The 22003-nt window shown below is 47.9% G+C and overlaps 1 protein-coding gene across 1 annotated transcript in view; it reads left to right on the forward strand.

Moving 5' to 3' along the window:
• Positions 1 to 21735: 21735 nt before the first annotated feature.
• The window catches only part of cep192 (centrosomal protein 192), a 118908-nt gene continuing 118640 nt past the window's right edge, over positions 21736 to 22003 (forward strand). The window contains 1 exon segment of the mRNA XM_055634360.1: positions 21736 to 21906. The gene's annotated coding sequence lies outside the window, so the exon portion shown is untranslated.

The following is a 22003-nucleotide window of genomic DNA, read 5'->3' on the forward strand; positions in this document are numbered from 1 at the left end:
TCTAGAGAGTATAAACCAAGTCTATCCAGTCTTTCTTCATAAGACAGTCCTGACATCCCAGGAATCAGTCTGGTGAACCTTCTCTGCACTCCCTCTATGGCAATAATGTCCTTCCTCAGATTCGGAGACCAAAACTGTACGCAATACTCCAGGTGTGGTCTCACCAAGACCCTGTACAACTGCAGTAGAACCTCCCTGCTCCTATACTCAAATCCTTTCGCTATGAAAGCTAACATACCATTCGCTTTCTTCACTGCCTGCTGCACCTGCATGCCTACTTTCAATGACTGGTGTACCATGACACCCAGGTCTCACTGCATCTCCCCTTTTCCTAGTCGGCCGCCATTTAGATAATAGTCTGCTTTCCTGTTTTTGCCACCAAAATGGATAACCTCACATTTATCCACATTATACTGCATCTGCCAAACATTTGCCCACTCACCCAGCCTATCCAAGTCACCTTGCAGTCTCCTAGCATCCTCCTCACAGCTAACACTGCCCCCCAGCTTAGTGTCATCCGCAAACTCGGAGATATTGCCTTCAATTCCCTCATCCAGATCATTAATATATATTGTAAATAGCTGGGGTCCCAGCACTGAGCCTTGCGATACCCCACTAGTCACTGCCTGCCTAATGAAGAACTCAACCATATTATGGTCACTCTTGCCCAAGGGGGCACGTACAACAAGATTGCTAACTAACCCTTCCTCATTACTCAATACCCAGTCTAAAATAGCCTGCTCTCTCGTTGGTTCCTCTACATGTTAATCATATGTATAAATATATATGTATGTGTATATATGCATGTATGTGTATATATGCATGTATATGTATATGTGTGTATTTATGTATGTATATATATGTTTATATATGTGCATGTATGCATATAAATGTAATGCGTGTATTTGTATGTGTGCATATGTATGTGTATACGTATGTATGTGTGTATATATATATATGTATGTATATATATATGTGTATATATATGTGTGTATAAATATATATATATGCATATATATATTATTACTATATAATTATATATATAATTGCCTTTATGGTTTATGTATATCATCTTACAAGACAAATAAATTAATAGTGATTATTTAAATCAAAGTTGCTTCTGCTCCTCTAGGATCTTTGTTTCTGACTGCAAGGGACCTACATTTGTTTTAACTAATCTCTTTCTTTTCACATATCTATAAAAACTTTTGCAGTCAGTTTTTATGTTCCCTGCCAGAGATAGATTGAAGATTCTCGTGAATACCTCCGCCAGCTGTACAGCACAGTCCTTTTGTACCCTTCCCTGGAATCAATCCGGGCCTGCAGCCTTGCGTGGATTGATCCTACGCAGAGCGCTCTGTACCTCCTGAGTGCTCAGTGTTAAGGCCTGTCCCTCCTCCATGGCCGGGGTTATTCCACTCCTGGTGGTGTTGCCAGTTTCGAAGCGGGCAAAGAAGGTGTTTAGTTCGTTGGCCAGTGTGATATCACCGTGGGGGCAGGCGGGGCTGCTCTTGTAGTCAGTGATGTCCCTGACACCCTGCAGCCCTCTAGCCACTATGAGAAAACACGGGGTCGGGAGATAGTGTCGTTTTACGCATGGGAGCTCTCCAAGAGACTTTCAAAGCCATCGAAAGATAAATCTTCAAATACACTCTTGATATTTTCTTTATTGTCAAAGTTAAACAGTAGGACATTCATCCAGACTGATCAATGTTAGAAGGCTCCACATGGGGACTTCCGGTGGCGACGCGAGCAGATGGCTGCTTAATTTCAAGCTCCCGATAGCAAGTTTAAAACTAGCCTCCCTTAATTCACTAATTGCTACATAATTCACAGTTTTCTGTTTTGGAATGAGTGCGGGAGCGACAGCTAGAAGTCAAAAGAAACGTGACGGACGAGAAAGAAAGAATTCACCGGAGATGGACAAAGCTCAAAGCTCAAAAGATGACAGCAGAAACCGTGCGCTCAATGCTAAACAATATCAGTAAGGAAATACATGACTTCAGGACTGAATATAAAGTGGACTTACATAAATTTAAAGAAGAAATCAAAGAAGACATGAAAACCGAACTCAGAGTAGTGAAGCAAGAAATTTATCATAAACTTTCTGCAAACTCCAAACAAATCCACGCCCATGAAACTAGACTAAACAAAGCTGAAGCACGTATTGAAGAGGCTGAGACAATTAACATGGCTGTGAAAAATGTGCTGTTTAAATCTATGAAAAAACAGAAAGCCATGCAAGAAAAACTGACTGATTTGGAAGGACGGTCTAGACGAAATAACATTCGCATCTACGGCGTACCTGAAGAGAAAGAAGGCAAATCTATGTCTGAATTTGTGGAGCAACTTTTAAAAACTGAACTCGTAATAACAACGGACACCAACGTACGGATCCAGCGCGCGCACAGAGCTTTGGCTCGCAAACCGGAAGGTAATTCACCACCTAGGTCTATAGTGGTAAATTTCCTGGAGTTTAATACCAAAGAAATGGTATTGAAAAAGGCCTGGGGAAAGAAGATAATGATTGACGGGCGACGTCTATCATTTGACCACGACTATGCAACGGAGGTTGTCCAGAAGCGCAAGGCATATAAGGGAATAAAGAGGGCCCTGAAGGAGAGAGGTGTCCGCTTCCAGACCCCGCTGGACAAGATGCGTATTCACTGGGACTCAGGAACATGCACATATCATAGTGCACAAGATGCAGCGCAGGACTTGAGGAGGAGAGGCTACTCCATGGAGACACCTGATTACAGCGCTGAGGAGCTGGCGGACCCAGAGATGGAGCGTCTTCTCCAGGCTTTGACATGGCAGAGAGTTAGAAAGAGGAGCGAAGATGAGAGTGAGACAGCAAGAAAGCGACTACAAGAGTCTGAGCAGACCCCATCCAACTAGCTTTTATTGTGTCACAAATTCTTTTGGACTAAAAAATAAGTGCTGTCGGATGACGTTGGACGATACTAGGATGCGTGAAATGGAGTGTTTCACCTCTAGTGAGGGGCCCTCTGGGAGGAGGCTTTCCCCTATACCTGCCAACGGGGACTTAGGGTGGATAGGAATCACCCTTACTTGGAAGTCAACTGTTTTTTCTTTTCTCTTCTTTTTTTTTTTATTTGGCACATGTTGTCCAGATGTTCAGACCTGCACAGTTTCAAGTTATCAGAAGATTTGTGAATGCAAGATAGGAGTAGGTAAATTAAATGTCACGTAATACTATCAAATTGGTGTCACTCAATGTAAATGGGATGAATAATCCTATTAAAAGGAGCAAGGTCCTGGTTAAACTGAAAAAAGAAAAGGCCCAGGTACTAATTTTACAAGAAACCCACCTGCCTCAACAAGAACATGAGAAACTAAAACGCTTTGGCTTTAGAAATGCATTTTATAGTTCCTATAAAACTAGCCAAAAGAGGGGAGTGGCTATCCTTATTACAAATGCAGGCCAATTTGAATGCCATAAAGAAATCAGGGACAAAGAGGGAAGGTATGTATTAGTTAAAGGAAAGTTGGAAAACAAAGTCGTGACACTGATCAATGTATATGCCCCCCCAGAGAGTACCAAATGTTTTTTCAAAACTCTGTTTGACATTATTGCTTTAGAGACTGAAGGTATTTTGATATGTGGAGGGGACTTCAATGTGGTCATGAATCATAATTTGGATACAACAAGCCTAAAAAAAAAAACAAGATGCATCTGACCAAGTTTATTAACACATCAGTACAGGAAATGGGCCTAATTAATGTTTGGAGAGAATTTCACCCTTTAGAAAGGGACTACACACACTATTCAGTACCTCACTCAGTCTACTCCAGGATTGACTACTTTTTAATGAATACAGGTAAAAGTCACAGGATCACAGAGTGTAAAATCGGGGTGGCAGATGTATCTGATCACAGTGCGATCAGCTTGACAGTACACCTGAATAGTAGAAAAGGAAATACTGTTTGGAGGCTCAATGTGGGTATTTTGAATAATAAGGCAAATGTGGAACAAATAAGGGAAGAGATAAAAAGGTACATAGAAGAGAATGATAACGGGGATGTGGATCCTGTAGTACCGTGGGATGCTATGAAGGCAGTTATATGTGGAAAGCTGATCGCTCTGACATCATCACAAAAAAAGGCCCGGCTAGCTACGTATGAACATAAAGTAGAAAAACTGAAAGAATTGGAGAAAAAACATAAAAACATACAGGATCAGTTGGTACTAAAACAGATTAAGGAAAAAAGGGGGGAGATAGATGAGATCCTCAGGGGAGATATGGAAAAAAAGGCAAGATTCGTAAAGCAGACCTATTATGAAGCAGGTCCAAAAGCAACTAGACTCCTGGCCAGACGCCTGCGTAAACAGCAGACCTCTAATACAATTCATAAAATAAGAGATCCTAAAACCAATCAATTATCACATGAGCCAGATGAGATAGAAAGAATATTTGAAGAATACTATAAGAAACTCTATTCTAAACCACCATCAGCTGACGAAAGGACAATGAGAAGTTTTCTTAACTCACTTGATCTGCCATCCATTGGTGACACACAAAATAATGCCATTACGTCACAATTTACGGTTAAGGAGCTGGAAGCTGCAATCAGTAGACTCAAGGCTAGTAAATCACCAGGCAGCGATGGGTTTCCACCAGAATGGTACAAGGCCTTTAAGAAAGAGCTAACACCTCTGCTCCTGTCTTGCTTTAACTGGACACTTAAAGAGGGCAGGGCTCCCTCATCATGGAAGGAAGCAATTATTACCATTTTACCCAAGGAAGGCAAAGACAAAGAGCAATGTAAAAATTTCAGGCCAATCTCAATTTTAAATGTAGACTACAAACTATTTACCTCAATCATTTGCAAAAGACTCGAGACTTTTGTACCAGATCTGATTAATGAAGACCAAACTGGATTTATTCGGGGGCGTCAAACACAGGATAATATTAGAAAAACCCTCCACATTGTGGATAATGCTCAAAAAAAGGATACAAATATGGTCCTGGTCATTTTAGATGCAGAAAAAGCCTTTAATAGTGTTAGTTGGGTATTCTTATATGAAGTACTGAGGAGATTTGGTTTCAATGAAGATGCAATTCGGTGTATTAAAACAATATATCAGGAGCCTACAGTAAATGGAAACATATCAAAAAGGATCCAGTTAGAGAGGGGCACGGCAAGGATGCTGTCTTTCTCCTACTCTCTTCGTTTTGTATATTGAACCCTTAGCACAAGCAATAAGGCAGAGAGAAGACCTGCAGGGGGTCAAAATAAGGGGGAAAGAACATATAATTGGTCTTTTCGCTGATGATATCATTATTTTTCTTGAACGACCAGATATATGTCTCCCAAATCTAATGAACCAATTTGAAACATATGGATACTACTCAGGGTATAAATTGAATATAACAAAAACACAAATTATTTCATTCAATTATTCTCCATCCCAACAAATCAGAGATGCATATAATCTGAAATGGAACTCTAAAATGATGCAGTATCTTGGTGTAACTATAACCAAAACACTTTCCAACTTGTTTGAAACTAATTATAACAAAATTGAAGAAAACATCAAAAAGGATGTTGAGAGGTGGTCGACCCTTCCTCTAGACTTCAGTGCCAGAATACAAACGGTAAAAATGAATATCCTACCTAAACTACTATATTTATTCCAATCTCTCCCAATTAATGTTCCCCGAGATAAATTCATAGCCTGGGATAAAATGATCTCTAGATTCATTTGGAATAGCAAAAAACCAAGAATAAAACTAACAACACTTCAACTGCCGAAAAGCAAGGGTGGAATGGCTTTACCAAATCTGAGGAAATACTTTTATGCAGCTCAACTCAGACCTCTGGCTTGTTGGTGTAGACCTGATTATGAATCTCGAAGGAAAGAAATGGAAAGGGAGATACAGGGTTACCAGACCCAGATTTTGGTGGGAGACAAATATCTGAGAGGGGCTTTGAGACTTGCTATGGATCCAATAGTAGCATTTACGTTAGAAATATGGAATGTTATAGTGGAAAAATACAAATTAAAAAGACACATAGTAAAGATGAGGGAGTGAGGGCATATGAGGTATCTTGGACATAGTTTGGAAGAGATTGGACCAGGAGGGATAGGATGTAGTCGAGGTACGTGGAAATCATTTCAGTGGGAAGGACCAGGCAGAAACAATGGGTCTGCCAGGACAGTTGTTTTTATGGACTTTGGGGTTACTTTGGTGCCCTACATGTGGGCGACTTTTACTTGTGTATGAAACACAAAGAATCTCACTGTGACATGACACATGTGATAATAAAGTATTCAGTTCCATTCACACACTTCCCACACTGACCTTTCTGTTCTGGGTCTCCTCCACTGTCGGTGTGAGGCCTAACACAAATGAGTGAAAATCAATAGGGAGGTTGCACGGTAGTCGAGGTCACGACCCATGACCCGTACTGTTGCCAAAGAACGCCTTCCGGAGTATAAGCGGTGAACGTAAGGTAAGCACATACTATGGCTGCCATTACAGTGCACGTATTCTGTCCCAGCATCCGGACTCCACACTGACTGGTTCCACACTCGCGGCGGGTCCCCACGTGGGGGGGGGGGGGGGGCTGTTTGTCCCCACGTGGGGGGGGGGGGGTCAGGGTGCTGGTGGGGGGGGGGGGGGGGGGGGGGGGGGGGGGGGGGGGGGGGGGGGGGGGGGTGGGGGGGGGGGGGGGGGTCAGGGTGACCGGGTGGGGGGGGGGGGTGGGGGTGGGGGGGGGGGGGTCGGGGTGCCAGTGCAGTTGGTTGTTTTTGCTGTAACTGTCAGTAACTGTCATTCTAGGACCACACTTGTGGAAGAAACATCGTTTTTGTTGGCTGTCTTAAGGGCCTGTCCCACCAGCATGTGATTGCATGCGTCTAACGTGACCAAACGTGGTCGCTTGAGGCGTACGGCCTCGCGGGGCCGGTTCCACTTCGATCGGCGGAGGCGTATGAAGCTGTGCGGGGCTGATCCCGACATTGGGCTCCACAAATCTTGCACTGCCCGAAGATCCAGCTCGACAACGGCCAGTCGGCCCGCAGCCGCATTGAGACCGTACGCAGCTTCTTGACGGGTGTACGCAATGTCTCAACGTTGTACGCAGCGTCTTGACGCCGTATACAGCTTCTTGACAGCGTAAGCCTAGCGAGTGGCGTTGTGCGATTACGTAACGACCGGCGTGCCGTTGCATGATGATGTCACCGCCCGATGCCGTACGACGTCCAAATTCAGTCGGCCCGCCTCCTGCCCAGCTGATTGGTGAGTATGATGCCCGCGAGGCCGTACGCCTCAAGCCACCACGTTTGGTCGCGCTAGACACATGCCCTGGACAGGCCCTTAATCGACCAGAGTTTATTCATTGATTTACTGTTTCAAAATAAAACCCTTTGAATTCACTCACTGTCTCGATTCGCCAAACTGGTGACCCCGGCGCGTCCACCCATATATTGGACGCCAAGAATGCAAGCCGCCGCCATTCCCGAAGCTCAGCAGAATACCGTTGGCCTCAAACTACCTGTGTTCTGGGACCAACAGCCACAGGTTTGGTTCGCCCACGTAGAAGCGCAATTCCATCTCCGGTACATCGTGGTAGACGACACCAAATACTTCCATGTCGTTGGCGCGATCACACAGGAGCCTGGCAATATCCGCCTCATGCTCACCAGTGCCAATTTTGCTGACTCCATACAGCTCGCCGAGAAGGCTGATGAACTCTGGCTAGCAAAATAGCAAGATGGCGGCTCCATCAACCGGGTCTCCGCGCCAGTCGCCTCAGCAGGACCGCGGCGACGCCCCCGCCCACTGCTTACATCGCAGAGCCACAGCCACTCGCTCTACAAACTCTGCTGGGGTGCTGAAGCCCGACGCTGCTGTCAACCGTGCTCGTTTCAGGGAAATGCCATGGCCGATCGTCTGTGGAGGCGATCGCGATCGGCCCAAACAACCGCCTCTACGTCCGTGACCATCACTCCGGCAGGCGCTTCCTCGTCAACTCCAGGACCATCGTTAGCCGACCGGACGTGACACCTGTGCTGGTAAGCAGGGCCCTGTGCTCACGGCCGTTAATAGAAATACCATTCACACTTATGGCACGCGGTCCTGCTCGCTCTCCTTTGATTCCCGCCCATATGAGTGGACTTTCATAGTGGCCGATATCGTTCAACCGCTCATGTGTGCCGACTTCCTGCGGGCTTACTCCCTCCTAGTCGATGAGAGGGGCAGGCGAATGGTTCTGGCATCAGCCCTCGGCCCTCGACTCCACCCAACACACAGGTCAGCGCCATTGCGAGGTCGATGGCCCCTATGCCTCCCTCCTCACCAATTTCCCTGAGCTCCTCACTCCCCATTTCAGCGCGGCAGCACCCAGCATGGGGTTGTCCACCACATCCCCACTGTGGGACCTGGTGCCGTATTCCATCGGCCAAGCTGCACATCGCCCGGGAGGAGTTCCAGCTCATGGAGGACATGGGGATCACCCGGCGCTCGGACAGCCCGTGGACATCACCGCTAAAAATGGTCCCCAAAGCATCTGGGGGGTGGAGACTATGTGGGGACTGTCGGCGTCTGAACGCCCAGACAACTGCGGACCACTACCCAGTGCCCCACATCCAGAATTTTTCTGCCCACCTCGAGGGTGCCACCTTCTTCTCTAAAGTCAACCTTGTCCGTGGCTATAATCAGATTCCAGTTCACCCGGCCGACGTCCCCAAGACCGCGACAATCACCCCGTTCAGGTTGTTCGAATGGCTGCGTATACCCTTTGGGTTAAACAACGCCGCTCAGGCGTTCCAAAGGCTTATGGACAGGGTAGGGAAGGGTCTGCCGTTCGTATTCATTTACAGTGCATTGAGAAAGTATTCAGACCCCTTCACTTTTTCTACATTTTGTTACATTACAGCCATATTCTAAAATAGGTTACAGTCATTTTTTTTTATCATCAATCTACACACAATACCTCATAATATAAAAGCGATAACAGGTGTTTAGTAATTATTGCAAAATAATTAAAAATAAATAACTGAAATATCACATTTACGTAAGTATTCAGACCTTTTGCTGTGACTCTCAAAATTGAGCTTTGGTGCATCGTGTTTCCATTGATTATCCTTGAGATGTTTCTACAACTTGATAGGAGTCTACAAGTGGTAAATTAAATTGATTGTACATGATTTGGAAAGGCACACACCTGTCTATATAAGGTCCCACAGTTGATAGTGCATGTCAGAGCATAAAATAAGCCATGAAGACGAAGGAATTGTCTGTAGACCTCCGTGACAGGTTTGTGTTGAGACACAGATCTGGGGATGGGTATAAAACATTTTTTGGAGCATTGCAGGTCCCGAAGAGCACAGTGGCCTCCGTCATTCTTAAATAAAACTTTGAAACCACCAGGACTCTTCATAGAGCCTGGCCAAACTGAGCAATCGGGGGAGAAGGGCCATAGGATAGAGACTTACTAACATATTCAGGGAGGTGACCAAGAACCCGATGGTCACTCTGGCAGAGCTCCAGAGTTCCTCTGTGGAGATGGGAGAAACTTCCAGAAGGACAACTATATCAGAAGCACTCCACCAATCAGGCCTTTATTGTAGAGTGGCCAGACAGAAGCCACTCCTCAGTTAAAGGCACATGACAGCCCGCTTGGAGTTTGCCAAAAGGCACCTAAACAAAATTCCCTGGCCTGATGAAACCAAGATTGAACTCTTTGGCCTGAATGCCAAGTGTCACGTCTGGAGGAAAACAGGCACCGCTCATCACCTGGCCAATACCATATCTAGGGTGAAGCATGGTGGTGGCAGCATCATGCTGTAGGGATGTTTTTCAGCGGTAGGAACTGGGAGACCAGTCAGGTGCCAGTGCCAAAACACTCCACTGCGGCAAGCCTCAACGACTTCCGCCCAGTTGCACTTACCCCCATCTTCACCAAGTGCTTCGAGAGGCTGGTCCTGTTACACCTCAAAAGCTGCCTACCCCCCACACTGGATCCCTATCAGTTTGCCTACCGCAAGAACAGGAGTACGAAGGATGCCATCTCAACGGCACTTCACTCCGCCCTCTCCCACCTCGACAACAGACACTTACGTAAGAATGCTGTTCATCGATTACAGCTCAGCATTCAACACCATTATAACCATCAAAACTGATCACCAAACTCGGTAACCTGGGCATCGACCCCTCCCTCTGCAACTGGATACTGGACTTTCTAACCAACAGACCACAGTCTGTTAGGTTAGACAAGCACACCTCTTCAACCCTCACCCTGAACACCGGCGTTCCACAGGGCTGTGTGCTGAGCCCCCTCCTCTACTCCCTCTTCACCTATGACTGCACACCTGTACATGGTACTAACACCATCATCAAGTATGCAGATGATACAACGGTGATTGGCCTCATCAGCAACAACGATGAGTTGGCCTACAGGGAGGAGGTCCAGCACTTAGCAGCTCATTGTAGACTTCAGGAAGTCCAGAGGCGGCACGCACACCCCCATCCACATTAACAGGACGGAGGTGGAACGTGTTTCTAGCTTCAGGTTCCTGGGTGTCAACATCTCCGATGACCTCTCTTGGACCCACAATACCTCAACTCTGATCAGCGGAGACCTGACTCGGCCCTGGAGCTGTGGCAGCAGCAGCGGTAGCGGAGACCCGACTCGGCCCTGGAGCCATGGCGGTAGCAGTGGCGGCAGCAGCAGCGCAGCAGCAGCAGCGACCTGACTCGGCCCTGGAGCTGTGGCGGCAGCAACGGCAGCGGAGACCTGACTTGGCCCTGGAGCTGTGGCGGCAGCAGCAGCAGCAGCAGCGGTAGCGGAGACTTGACTCGGCCCTGGAGCTGTGACGGCAGCAGCAGCGGCAGCGGAGACCTGACTCGGCCCTGGAGCTGTGGCGGCAGCAGCAGCGGCAGCGGAGACCTGATTCGGCCCTGGAGCTGTGGCGGCAGCAGCAGCGGAGACCTGACTCGGCCCTGGAGCTGTGGCGGAGGCAGCGGCAGCGGAGACCTGACTCGGCCCTGGAGCTGTGGCGGAGCAGCAGCGGCAGCGGAGACCTGACTCGGCCCTGGAGCTGTGGCGGCGGCAGCAGCAGCAGCAGCGGTAGCGGAGACCTGACTCGGCCTCTGAGCTGTGGCGAGGCAGCGACCACCCGCGGAGTTTGAACGGTTGCCTCGGCGCAGAGGGAGAACAAAGAGGGAAGAGACAGAGACTTTAAGAATTTGCCTTCCACCACAGTGAGGAGGTGTTTGGTGAACTCACTGTGGTGGATGTTAAATTAGTGTTGACTGTGTGTTTTTGTCATTTAAAAAAAAAGAATTATATGTATGACTACAGGGAAACAAAATTTCATTCAGACCGAAAGGTCTGAATGACAATAAACAAATCTAATCTAACCTAAAAAGAAGGCTCACCAGCGTCTCTTCTTCCTGAGAAGACTGAAGAAGGTCCATCTGTCTCCTCAGATCCTGGTGAACTTCTACCGCTGCACCATCGAGAGCATCCTTACCAACTGCATCACAGTATGGTATGGTAATTGCTCTGTCTCCGACCGGAAGGCATTGCAAAGGGTGGTGAAAATTGCCCAACGCATCACCGGTTCCTCGCTCCCCTCCATTGAGTCTGTCCAAAGCAAGCGTTGTCTGCGGAGGGCGCTCAGCATCGCCAAGGACTGCTCTCACCCCAACCATGGACTGTTTACCCTCCTACCATCCGGGAGGCGCTACAGGTCTCTCCGTTGCCGAACCAGCAGGTCGAGGAACAGCTTCTTCCCGGCGGCTGTCACTCTACTCAACAACGTACCTCGGTGACTGCCAATCACCCCCCCCCCCCCCCCCCCCCCGGACACTTATTATTATTTATTCAAATCAGTTGCTATGTCGCTCTTCCAGGGAGATGCTAAATGCATTTTGTTGTCTCTGTACTGTACACTGACAATGACAATTAAAATTGAATCTGAATCTGATTCCGAATCTGATCGAGGTAAAGATGAACGGAGCAAAGTATAGAGAGATCCTTGATGAAAACCTGCTCCAGAGCATTCAGGAATTCGGACTGGGGCAGACGTTCACCTTCCAACAGGACAACGACCTAAAGCTCACGTCCAAGACAACGCAGGAGTGGCTTTGTGACAAGTCTGTGAATGTCCGTAAGTGGCCCAGCTAGAGCCCTGACTTGAACCCGATCAAACATCTCTGGAGGGACCTGAAAATACCTGTGCATCAACACTCCCCATCCAACCTGACAGAGCTTGAGAGGATCTGCAGAGAAGAATGAGATAAATTACCCAAATACAGGTGTGCCAAGCTTGTAGTGTGATACCCAAGAAGACTTAAGGTTGTAATCACTGCCAAAGGTGCCTCAATAAAGTACTGAGTAAAGGGTCTGAATACTTATGTAAATGTGATATTTCAGTTATTTATTTTTAATTCATTTTGCAAAAATTTCTAAACACCTGTTTTCACTTATTTTATTGTGGGCTATTGTGTGTAGATTGTTGATAAAAAAAAAGAATTTAATCCATTTTAGAATAAGGCTGTAACGTAACAAAATGTGGAAAAAGTGAAGGGGTCTGAATACTTTCTGAATGCACTGTACCTCGATGACACCCTTGTCGGAAGCCCCACCCAGGATGAGCACATCGTGCACATGCGGACTCTCTTCCAGCGCCTCCTCGACCACGGCCTCATAATCAACCCCGCCAAGTGCCAGTCCGGCCTCCGTTCCATCTCCTTTCTGGGGCACACCGTCACAACTCAAGGCACCGCCCCTCTACCCTCAAAGGTGGAGGCCATTTGGCAGTTTCCCCGGCTGCGCACGGTAAAGGGCTTGCAGGAATTGTCGGCATTTTACCACTGTTTCATGCCGGTAGCTGCCAACATCATGCAACCCCTTTTCCAGAGCCTCGCGGGTAAGCCGCGGGAGCTCGAATGGTCCTCTGAGGCGGACATGGCGTTCGAGGCAGTCCTGGCCAATGCAACCATGTTGGTCCACGCGCAGGCCTCAGCCCCAACGCCCCTCACTGTGGACGCCTCGGACTCGGCTGTGGGCGGCGTCCTGGAGCAGGTCGTTGACGGCCGCTGACCTTTTTCAGCCATCAGCTACGAGCTCCCGAGCACAACTACTGCGCCTTTGACAGAGAGCTCCTGGCGTTGTTCCTGGCCATCAGGCACTTCTGCTACTTTCTCGAAGGTCGCATTTTCTTTGCCTTCACTGACCAAGAGATCAAGAGAGTTTTATTGTCATGTGTCATATTAATGATCTGGATGAGGGAATTGAAGGCAATATCTCCAAGTTTGCGGATGACACTAAGCTGGGGGGCAGTGTTAGCTGTGAGGAGGATGCTAGGAGACTGCAAGGTGACTTGGATAGGCTGGGAGAGTGGGCAAATGTTTGGCAGATGCAGTATAATGTGGATAAATGTGAGGTTATCCATTTTGGTGGCAAAAAACAGGAAAGCATACTATTATCTAAATGGTGGCCGACTAGGAAAAGGGGAGATGCAGCGAGACCTGGGTGTCATGGTACACCAGTCATTGAAAGTAGGCATGCAGGTGCAGCAGGCAGTGAAGAAAGCGAATGGTATGTTAGCTTTCATAGCAAAAGGATTTGAGTATAGGAGCAGGGAGGTTCTACTACAGTTGTACAGGGTCTTGGTGAGACCACACCTGGAGTATTGCGTACAGTTTTGGTCTCCAAATCTGAGGAAGGACATTATTGCCATATAGGGAGTGCAGAGAAGGTTGCCGGTCCACCAGACTGATTCCTGGGATGTCAGGACTGTCTTATGAAGAAAGACTGGATAGACTTGGTTTATACTCTCTAGAATTTAGGAGATTGAGAGGGGATCTTATAGAAACTTACAAAATTCTTAAGGGGTTGGACAGGCTAGATGCAGGAAGATTGTTCCCGATGTTGGGGAAGTCCACGACAAGGGGTCACAGCTTAAGTATAAGGGGGAAATCCTTTAAAACCGAGATGAGAAGAACTTTTTTCACACAGAGAGTGGTGAATCTCTGGAACTCTCTGCCGCAGAGGATAGTCGAGGCCAGTTCATTGGCTATATTTAAGAGGGAGTTAGATGTGGCCCTTGTGGCTAAGGGGATCAGAGGGTATGGAGAGAAGGCAGGTACGGGATACTGAGTTGGATGATCAGCCATGATCATATTGAATGGCGGTGCAGGCTCGAAGGGCCGAATGGCCTACTCCTGCACCTAATTTCTATGTTTCTATGTGTCCCTGATAGGACAATGAAATTCTTGCTTTGCTTTTGCACAACAGTACATACGAATATTGACCACACAAATACTGAACAGATCAGTGTGTCCCTATACCATTGCATAAATATATACACACATGAATAATTAAACTGATAAAGTGCAAATAAACAGATTATTGGCTATTAATATTCACAGTTTTGTCCAAGCCGTGTTTAATAGCCTGATGGCTGTGGGGAGGACGCTGTTCCTGAATCTGGTTGTTGCAGTCTTCAGGCTCCTGTACCTTCCACCTCAAGGTAGTGGGGAGATGAGTGTATGGCCCGGATGGTGTGGGTCCTTGATGATGCTGCCAGCGTTTTGGAAGCAGCGACTGTGATAGATCCCCTTGATGGACGGGAGGTCAGAGCCGATGATGGACTGGGCAGTGTTTACCACTTTTTGTAGTCTTTTCCGCTCCAGGGCGCTTAAGTTTCCGAACAAAGCCACGATGCAACCAGTCAGCATACTCTCTACTGTGCATCTGTAGATGTTAGAGAGAGTCCTCCTTGACATACCAACTCTCCGTAATCTTCTCAGGAAGTAGAGGCGCTGATGTGCTTTATGATTGCATCAGTGTTCTCGGACCAGGAGAGATCTTCAGAGATGTGCGCGCCCAGGCAGTAGCAGACTGGGTCTAAAAATATTGGTTGCCAGGAGACAAAGGGGGCCCATTTCATCAGGGGCCCACTTGATATAGGGGGCCCACTTCATCAGGGGCCCACGTGCCATCGGGCAAGCTGACAACCTGGCCAGTCCGCCACTGCGCCCAGGAATTTGAAGCTCTTGTCCCTTTCCACCATCGACCCGTTGATATAAACAGGACTGTGGGTCCCCATCCTACCCCTTCCAACGTCCACAATCAGTTCCTTGGTTTTGCTGGTGTTGAGGGCCAGGTTATTGTGCTGGCACCATTTGGTCAGTCGGCCGATCTCAGTTCTGTACTCTGTCTCGTCCCCATCAGTGATACGTCCCACAACAGTGGTATCGTCAGCAAACTTGATGATGGCGTTTGCACTATCAATCAACTCAATCAATCAATCAATCAATCAATCTTTATTGTCATCTTGCAAGCAACAGTTGTACAGTGCAAAATGAAAAGACGTTTCCCAGTGAATAGCGGAGCATCGCACATGAAATTTAAAACATTCCACACATAATAACACTAAAAAACAATCCAGTCCCTGATGGAACAGTATAAATAGTTAAAAGCAGGTAAAAACACAATGTTAAAATACAATAAACCAATCATAAAAAAAATGTCCGGGGCCGCTGATTTGAGTGGCCAGTGCCAGTTATTAAAGTGTCTGTGCCAGCCGCAGAATCAAGTGACTGTGAGTACAGAGTGACTGTTTAGCAGCCTCACAGCCTGTGGTAGGAAGCTGTTTAGCAGTCTTGTAGTCCGGGCTTTGATGCTTCGATATCTCTTGCCTGATGGCAGGAGATCCAGGTGTATGTGGAGGGGGTGCAGTTTGTCCTTAGCAATTCTCTGAGCTTTTTTCAGACAGCGGCTCTGGAACAGTTCTTGTACCGAGGGTAGGGAGACGCCAATGATCCTCTCTGCTCCCCTCACTACCCTCTGCAGAGCCTTCCTGTCCGAGCAGTTGCAGGTGCAGTACCACGTATTTATGCAGTACGTGAGTACAGACTCCACCGTGCCCCTGTAGAAAGTCCTGAGGATGTTGGTGGGGAGTGAGGCCTGTTTTAGTTTCCTCAGGAAGTGCAGTCGCTGATGGGCCCGTTTGACGGTCCCAGTGGTGTTCCTGGACCAGGTGAGGCTGTCCGTAATTTGCACACCGAGGAACTTTATGCTCTCCACTCTCTCCACTGCAGTGCCACTGATGTTGAGGGGTGTATGCTTTGGCTGCGCCCTCCTGAAGTCGACAACCATCTCCTTAGTTTTGTCGACATTCAATTCTAGGTTATTTTTGCCGCACCAGTCCACCAGTTGTTCTACTTCCTCCCTGTATGATCGGCTATGCAATCATGAGTATAGAGTGAGTACAGCAGGGGGCTAAGCACGCAGCCTTGAGGTGCTCCCGTGCTGATTGTTATTGAGGCTGACACATTTCCACCAATACGAACTGACTGTGGTCTGTGAATGAGGAAGTCGAGGATCCAATTGCAGAGGGATGCGCAGAGACCCAGTTCTGCGAGTTTGGTAACCAGCTTGGAGGGGATTATTGTATTAAATGCCGAGCTGTAATCAATGAATAACAGCCTGACATATGAGTTTTGTTGTCCAAGTGGGCCAAAGCAGAGTGGAGAGCCAGCGAGATCGCATCCACCGTTGATCTGTGGCGGTAAGCGAACTGCAGAGGGTCCAGGTTTTTGTCGAGGTGGGAGTTGATTTGCGCCATGATCAACCTCTCAAAGCATTTCATCACCACAGACGTTAGTGCCACTGGTCGATAGTCATTGAGGCACGTCACCTTGCTCTTCTTGGACACCGGTATAATTGATGCCCTCTTAAAGCAGGCGAAACCTCAGGCCTCAGAGGTTGAAAATGTCAGTAAAAACTCCAGTTGGTCCGCACACGTTTTTAGAACATGATCAGGTATACCATCAGGTCCAGGCGTTTTCGAGGGTTCATCCCTCTGAAGGATTTTCTGACGTTGGCCTCTGTGACTGTGACTGAAATACCATCACAGCCTGGGGGTCGGGCACATCAGTGTTGCTATCAAACATCAAACACATTGAGCTCATGTGATGTTTCGCCGACATTCGACTTGCCCATTTACTCACGTTTGCCCTGGGTAAGGTCTTGGTGGACCACTTCACAAGGTTCAGCACATCGGCAAGCTCTACCGTCGCTGACGCTCTGTCCCGGACCTCCGCCGCATGGTGTTGACCTCCGCGGGCGGATAAATTTGTGTGGCGGTCTAAGCCTGAGCCCGTTGCCCGGTTCGGCACGTGCGGCCCCCGTCGGATATCTCCACCGCATATTCATGTTGACCTGGTGGGCCCGTTGCCAACATCCCGTGGTGTCACCCATTTACTCACCGTTGTGGACCACTTCACAAGGTGGCCGGAAGCTATCCCGCTCTCGGACCTCCGCCGCGTGTTGCCCTCGGGCCCTGGCGGCTAACTGGATTGCCCGGTTCGGGGTCCCGTCGGATATCTCCACCGACCGGCGGCCCAATTCACTTCTGCTTCATGGATTTCCCTCGCTCAGCTCTACATCACACCACCGCCTACCACCCACAGGCCAACAGACTTGTTGAGCGCTTTCACCGCCACCTCACAGGTCCGGACTGGGTGGACCAGTTGCCGTGGGTGCTGCCCCCAAGGTGGACTTAGCCGCTTCCTCCGCCGAGCTTGTGTACGGCTCAGCCCTGCGGGTGCCTGGGGACTTTCTCCCTGCCATCCGAGGGCGGGTGGACTCTGCCCCGGCGTTGCTGACGACCCTCCGAGAGCGGGCTAGCTCCAGTCCCCATTTCGCGGCACAGTTTGCCGGCGGTGCACGTGCCGTCGGCTCTGCAGCATTGTACCTTTGTTTTCGTTCGCAGGGACGCTCAAAGATCCCCCTTGCAGCGAGTCTACGAGGGGCCGTTCTGGGTGTTGCGGTCTGGTGTCGCCACCTTCACCTTGGACGTGGGGGCCCGGGAGGAGATCGTCTCCGTCGGTCGACTCAAGCCTGCCCATGTCAACGTTGACAGCCCAGTGGTGGTCACGCAGCCCCGACGTAGAGGTCGTCCGCCGGCCGATCCAGCCGCACCGGTTCTGCCTGTTTCCCCCGACCCGGTTGTACCCGTTCCTTCCGCCCCGTTAGTCTCCTGGTCCTGTTCGGCCAGTCCCTCTTGTTACGCCCGCTCCCTTACGGTCTCCTGGCGCTGTTCGGCCTGTCCCTCTTGTTACGCCCACCCCGCCTCCGCTGACCACACGTTCTAGCCGCCAGGTCCCTACTCGGTTCCGTACTTCGGGTTCTGGGGGGGGTTCCTGTAGTGGTACCTGGTGGTGCCTTGTGGTAATCGAACCCTAGGGGTTGGCTGAGGGAGTCTCATGAGCGCAGATGTTCTATTGGCAGTTTGTTCTTGCTGTATCTGTCAGTAACTGTCATTCTAGTGCCACACTCGTGGAAGTAACATTGTATTTGTTGGCTGTCTTATCGACCAGAGTTTATTCATTGTTTTGCAGTTTCAAAATAAAACCCTTTGAATTCACTCACTGTCTCGACTCGCCAAAAGGGTGATAATGTTGTGAAGTATCAACCTGTCCCAGTGTTAGCAGACTTTCAGCCTTGTACATGCAGTAGAGCCACTTCGCGGTCGGTGGATGTGGACAACTGGGAATCCCCATTGAAGAAGGATATGTTCTTGTGCCCAGATCCTGAATATACAGAGTGCTCTTGGGAAAAAGTTCAGGTACAACATGCAACTCAACCATTAAATGTGAAAAAAAAAGTTAACTGCAATGAAGCATCTTGTTCTATAAAAAAATGATGTTGTGATGGATTGGAGTCCAGTGATCTTTCTAAAAGGTATTTATCAAGTGAATATGACAGAGAAATAAAAGTTAAGAATGGCTTCAGATGAGTCTTTTCAACCATATTGGAAGAAGAGTAAGTTACCAGTTAAGAAGTGCAATATTAAGGATGTGAAGAAACAATCTGGACAGAAACGTGGCCGGAAACCAAAGTCAAACTTGGAAAGGAAAGATTTCTCCACCGTGTATCGATGTCAGTGTAAGGGTTGCTGTGCTGTTTACAGAGGAATTGGTGGACTTAAGAAACATATAAAAGAGCAGCATGAAGAGGAGTGTGAAAGACCTTGCCCCACCCAGGAGGTAACTAGGTGTTGGTGATTGATCGCTACCTGCAGTGCCATGTAAAGCTGATCCATACAGAAGAAAGAATGGGTAATCAGTGTGGGTAATCAGTGTGATGACAATCAGGACATTGATGAGGATGGCAATTATGGCGTTTCTGATGAGACGGACAATTGCTGTTTTGTTCCCAACCCTGACCAGATTGATACGGATGGTGATCTGGAAGAAGAGACACCTGCAAGGACTTTGATACCATCCCAGACATCTATGAGGTCAGTGAGGCTGACCTGACGACGTTCCAAAGGGGACGATGCAGATCGTTCCTAACTGGGTAGTGAGCAACAAGGGCAGGGAGTTACTGCAGAAACGGCAAACTCTGACCCTGGCCTTGCTGTCGGATTTAAGGAGTTCAACAACATCAATTTCAGTGGTACCTTCTACGTCAACATAGACCACAATCTACGGTGGCTTTGTCTTTGGCTTCCAGTCCAGCAGCCTCTTCTACGTGGTGATGTGGAAGCAGGTCACCCAAACCTACTGGGAAGGGAAGCTGTCCTATACGCTAGCGTCTAGCTCAACCCCACCACGCGCTGAAAGAGGGGGGGGGGGGGGACACACCTGTACAACGATCTACAAAGAGACTGGCAACACCCTCGGACAGGTGCAAACTTTATGGTACAACCCCAATATCGGCCGAAAGGATTACACTGCCTACAGGTGGCACCTGATCCATTGATCCTAAACAAGCTTCATCAGGATCGTTGTCAATGAAGAGAGTGAGAACTGGTTGCCATACCATTGGTTTGATGTACTTTGGGATACTATTGAACTGGGAGCCATACCTTTGGTTTGGTGGACTTTGGGGTACTGTAATACATTATGGCTCTATCATTCAGCATTCTCTTGCATTCCCTCTCTCTCTATCGCTCCCCCACCCAAGTCGCACAAGCTTCTCATTTTCGCCCTACAAGTAGGTATGTTAGAAAACCTACCTGAATCGTGGCTGAGCATCTGCCCTACCCCGTGTGCGCGATTTTGGCGCTGTTTAGAGGGGGCGGGTTTAAAACGCGATTTTTACTAGGCTGTTCCAATCGAAAATATTCAGCCTAGTAAATCATTAACGGAAAATCGCTGAAAGACCCCGTCGCAAAAGGTATTATTAGTTTTTATGGCCTTGTATAATATTTATAGTAGTTTAAAAATCACTCTCTCACTCCGCAACCTCTCGCAGCCCCAGGGTTTTATAAAGCAAACAATTAAAGGTATGTACCTTATTTTTACATTAAATGGGGCTTCTTAAGAACCCTGTATATAAAGTTTTCTATAGCGAGTAGTTCATTTTGGGCTCTTTATATCCCGCAGTATTTTTCTGGGCACTTGAGGGCACAAATCCAGCGCAATGTGAACGTTCTAAACCAGCGCGTTCACAGGAACCCACTAGAAAGCCGATTTAAATTGACTTTAATTTACAGCAAATGAACACTAAATCCCTTCCATTTGGCCTATAAATTGATGTAAATGAGATTTAAAAATCATGTTTTATTGTGAATTATTTGTGAATATTATTTGGACACTTAGGCTATTTAAAAATGTTAATCAATTATTAAGAAATGGATAGATGTTTAGATCTAGGAATTGAAGTTTGAAATTAGCTACAATTGGGTAACTAACTAATTATATGCTTTAATTTCAGGTCATCCAAGTAAGATTATTTTATATTTGTTTCAGAATGCTTCAATCTATGATAACTGAAAATTTCATTCAGTTCTCTTAATTTTTAAGGTTATGGGCTTTTGACTGTCCACGATCACAGCTTTTTTGTTATGTCCATAGAAAATCAATAGGGAACAAGATGCTAATTTCCGAGTATGAAAATGGCCATAACTTTTTTATTACTTGAGATATGAAAGTGAATTAGGTGTCAAATTAAACTTATTGTTATGCTTTATCTGATGGGATAAATTGCAGACTTGATTTTTTAAATCTCAAAATTTTGTAACATTGCTACTACAAGAAACAGCTTACCTGTTTCCTTTATCATAGTTACTTTTTTGCATATCTTTCATTCATTCATTGTTCTTTAATTCTCCACATCATAGTCTATACCTCGCGTTTCCCTTATCCCCAACTAGTCTGAACAAGGGTCTCTACCCGAAACATCCCCCATTCCTCCTCTCCAGATATATTGTATCTTTCAGCTGTTTCATTCAAAGATCTCTGGTCTAATTCGGGCAGCGCCTCCCCAACGACTTTTGGCGGTTTGCTGGTGCTCAAGCCCCGGCCCGAGCGCGCGTGCGCGTGTCCGCCATCGCGGACGAGTGGGACCAATAGTATTTAAGAAGGAAACTGCAGATGCTGGAAAATCGAAGGTACACAAAAATGCTGGAGAAGCTCAGCGGGTGCAGCAGCATCTATGGAGCAAAGGGAGTGGGCAACGTTTCGGGCCGAAACCCTTCTTTAGACTGATGTCTGAATAGCAAAGATACTACCTTTGCCGAATAGTATCTTTGAGTCGAACGACGAGGACGTGCTCGCTCTCGCGCGGGCGCGCCCCCCACCAACCCATGGGACGCCCCCCTGGACGCGGTGACGTAACGCCACGCCAACGGCAGCCCGCGCTTCAGGCGACCGTTTTCTTTTGAGATGAGCAGTGCTGCGCATGCGCGAGCCGGAAGCGCACCCCTTTAATCTTTGTGGTGCGTGCCCGCCCGCACACCAGTTGTGGTTCGTGCCCGCCCGCCCGTCTGTCTGTCTGTCTACTGTTGCAGTTGATTCTCCCGCTAGCAGCTGCCTCAGCGCTCGGCCTAGGCCTACACCGACTACGCCAGGACTCGCCCGTCGTGCTGGCGCTCCGCAAACTCCCACCACCCGCCGTTAATTATCACATGTACGTCGTTTCAAGTTTAAAAACAACGATCTTTAATCCGTAACCTGTCCAGACTTTGTTATATCGCAGGAAGTTTGCGTTTATTCCCCTCAAGCAG

The sequence above is a fragment of the Leucoraja erinacea genome, chromosome 4 (assembly GCF_028641065.1).
Source record: "Leucoraja erinacea ecotype New England chromosome 4, Leri_hhj_1, whole genome shotgun sequence".
In the NCBI taxonomy this organism is placed as follows: Eukaryota; Metazoa; Chordata; class Chondrichthyes; order Rajiformes; family Rajidae; genus Leucoraja; species Leucoraja erinaceus.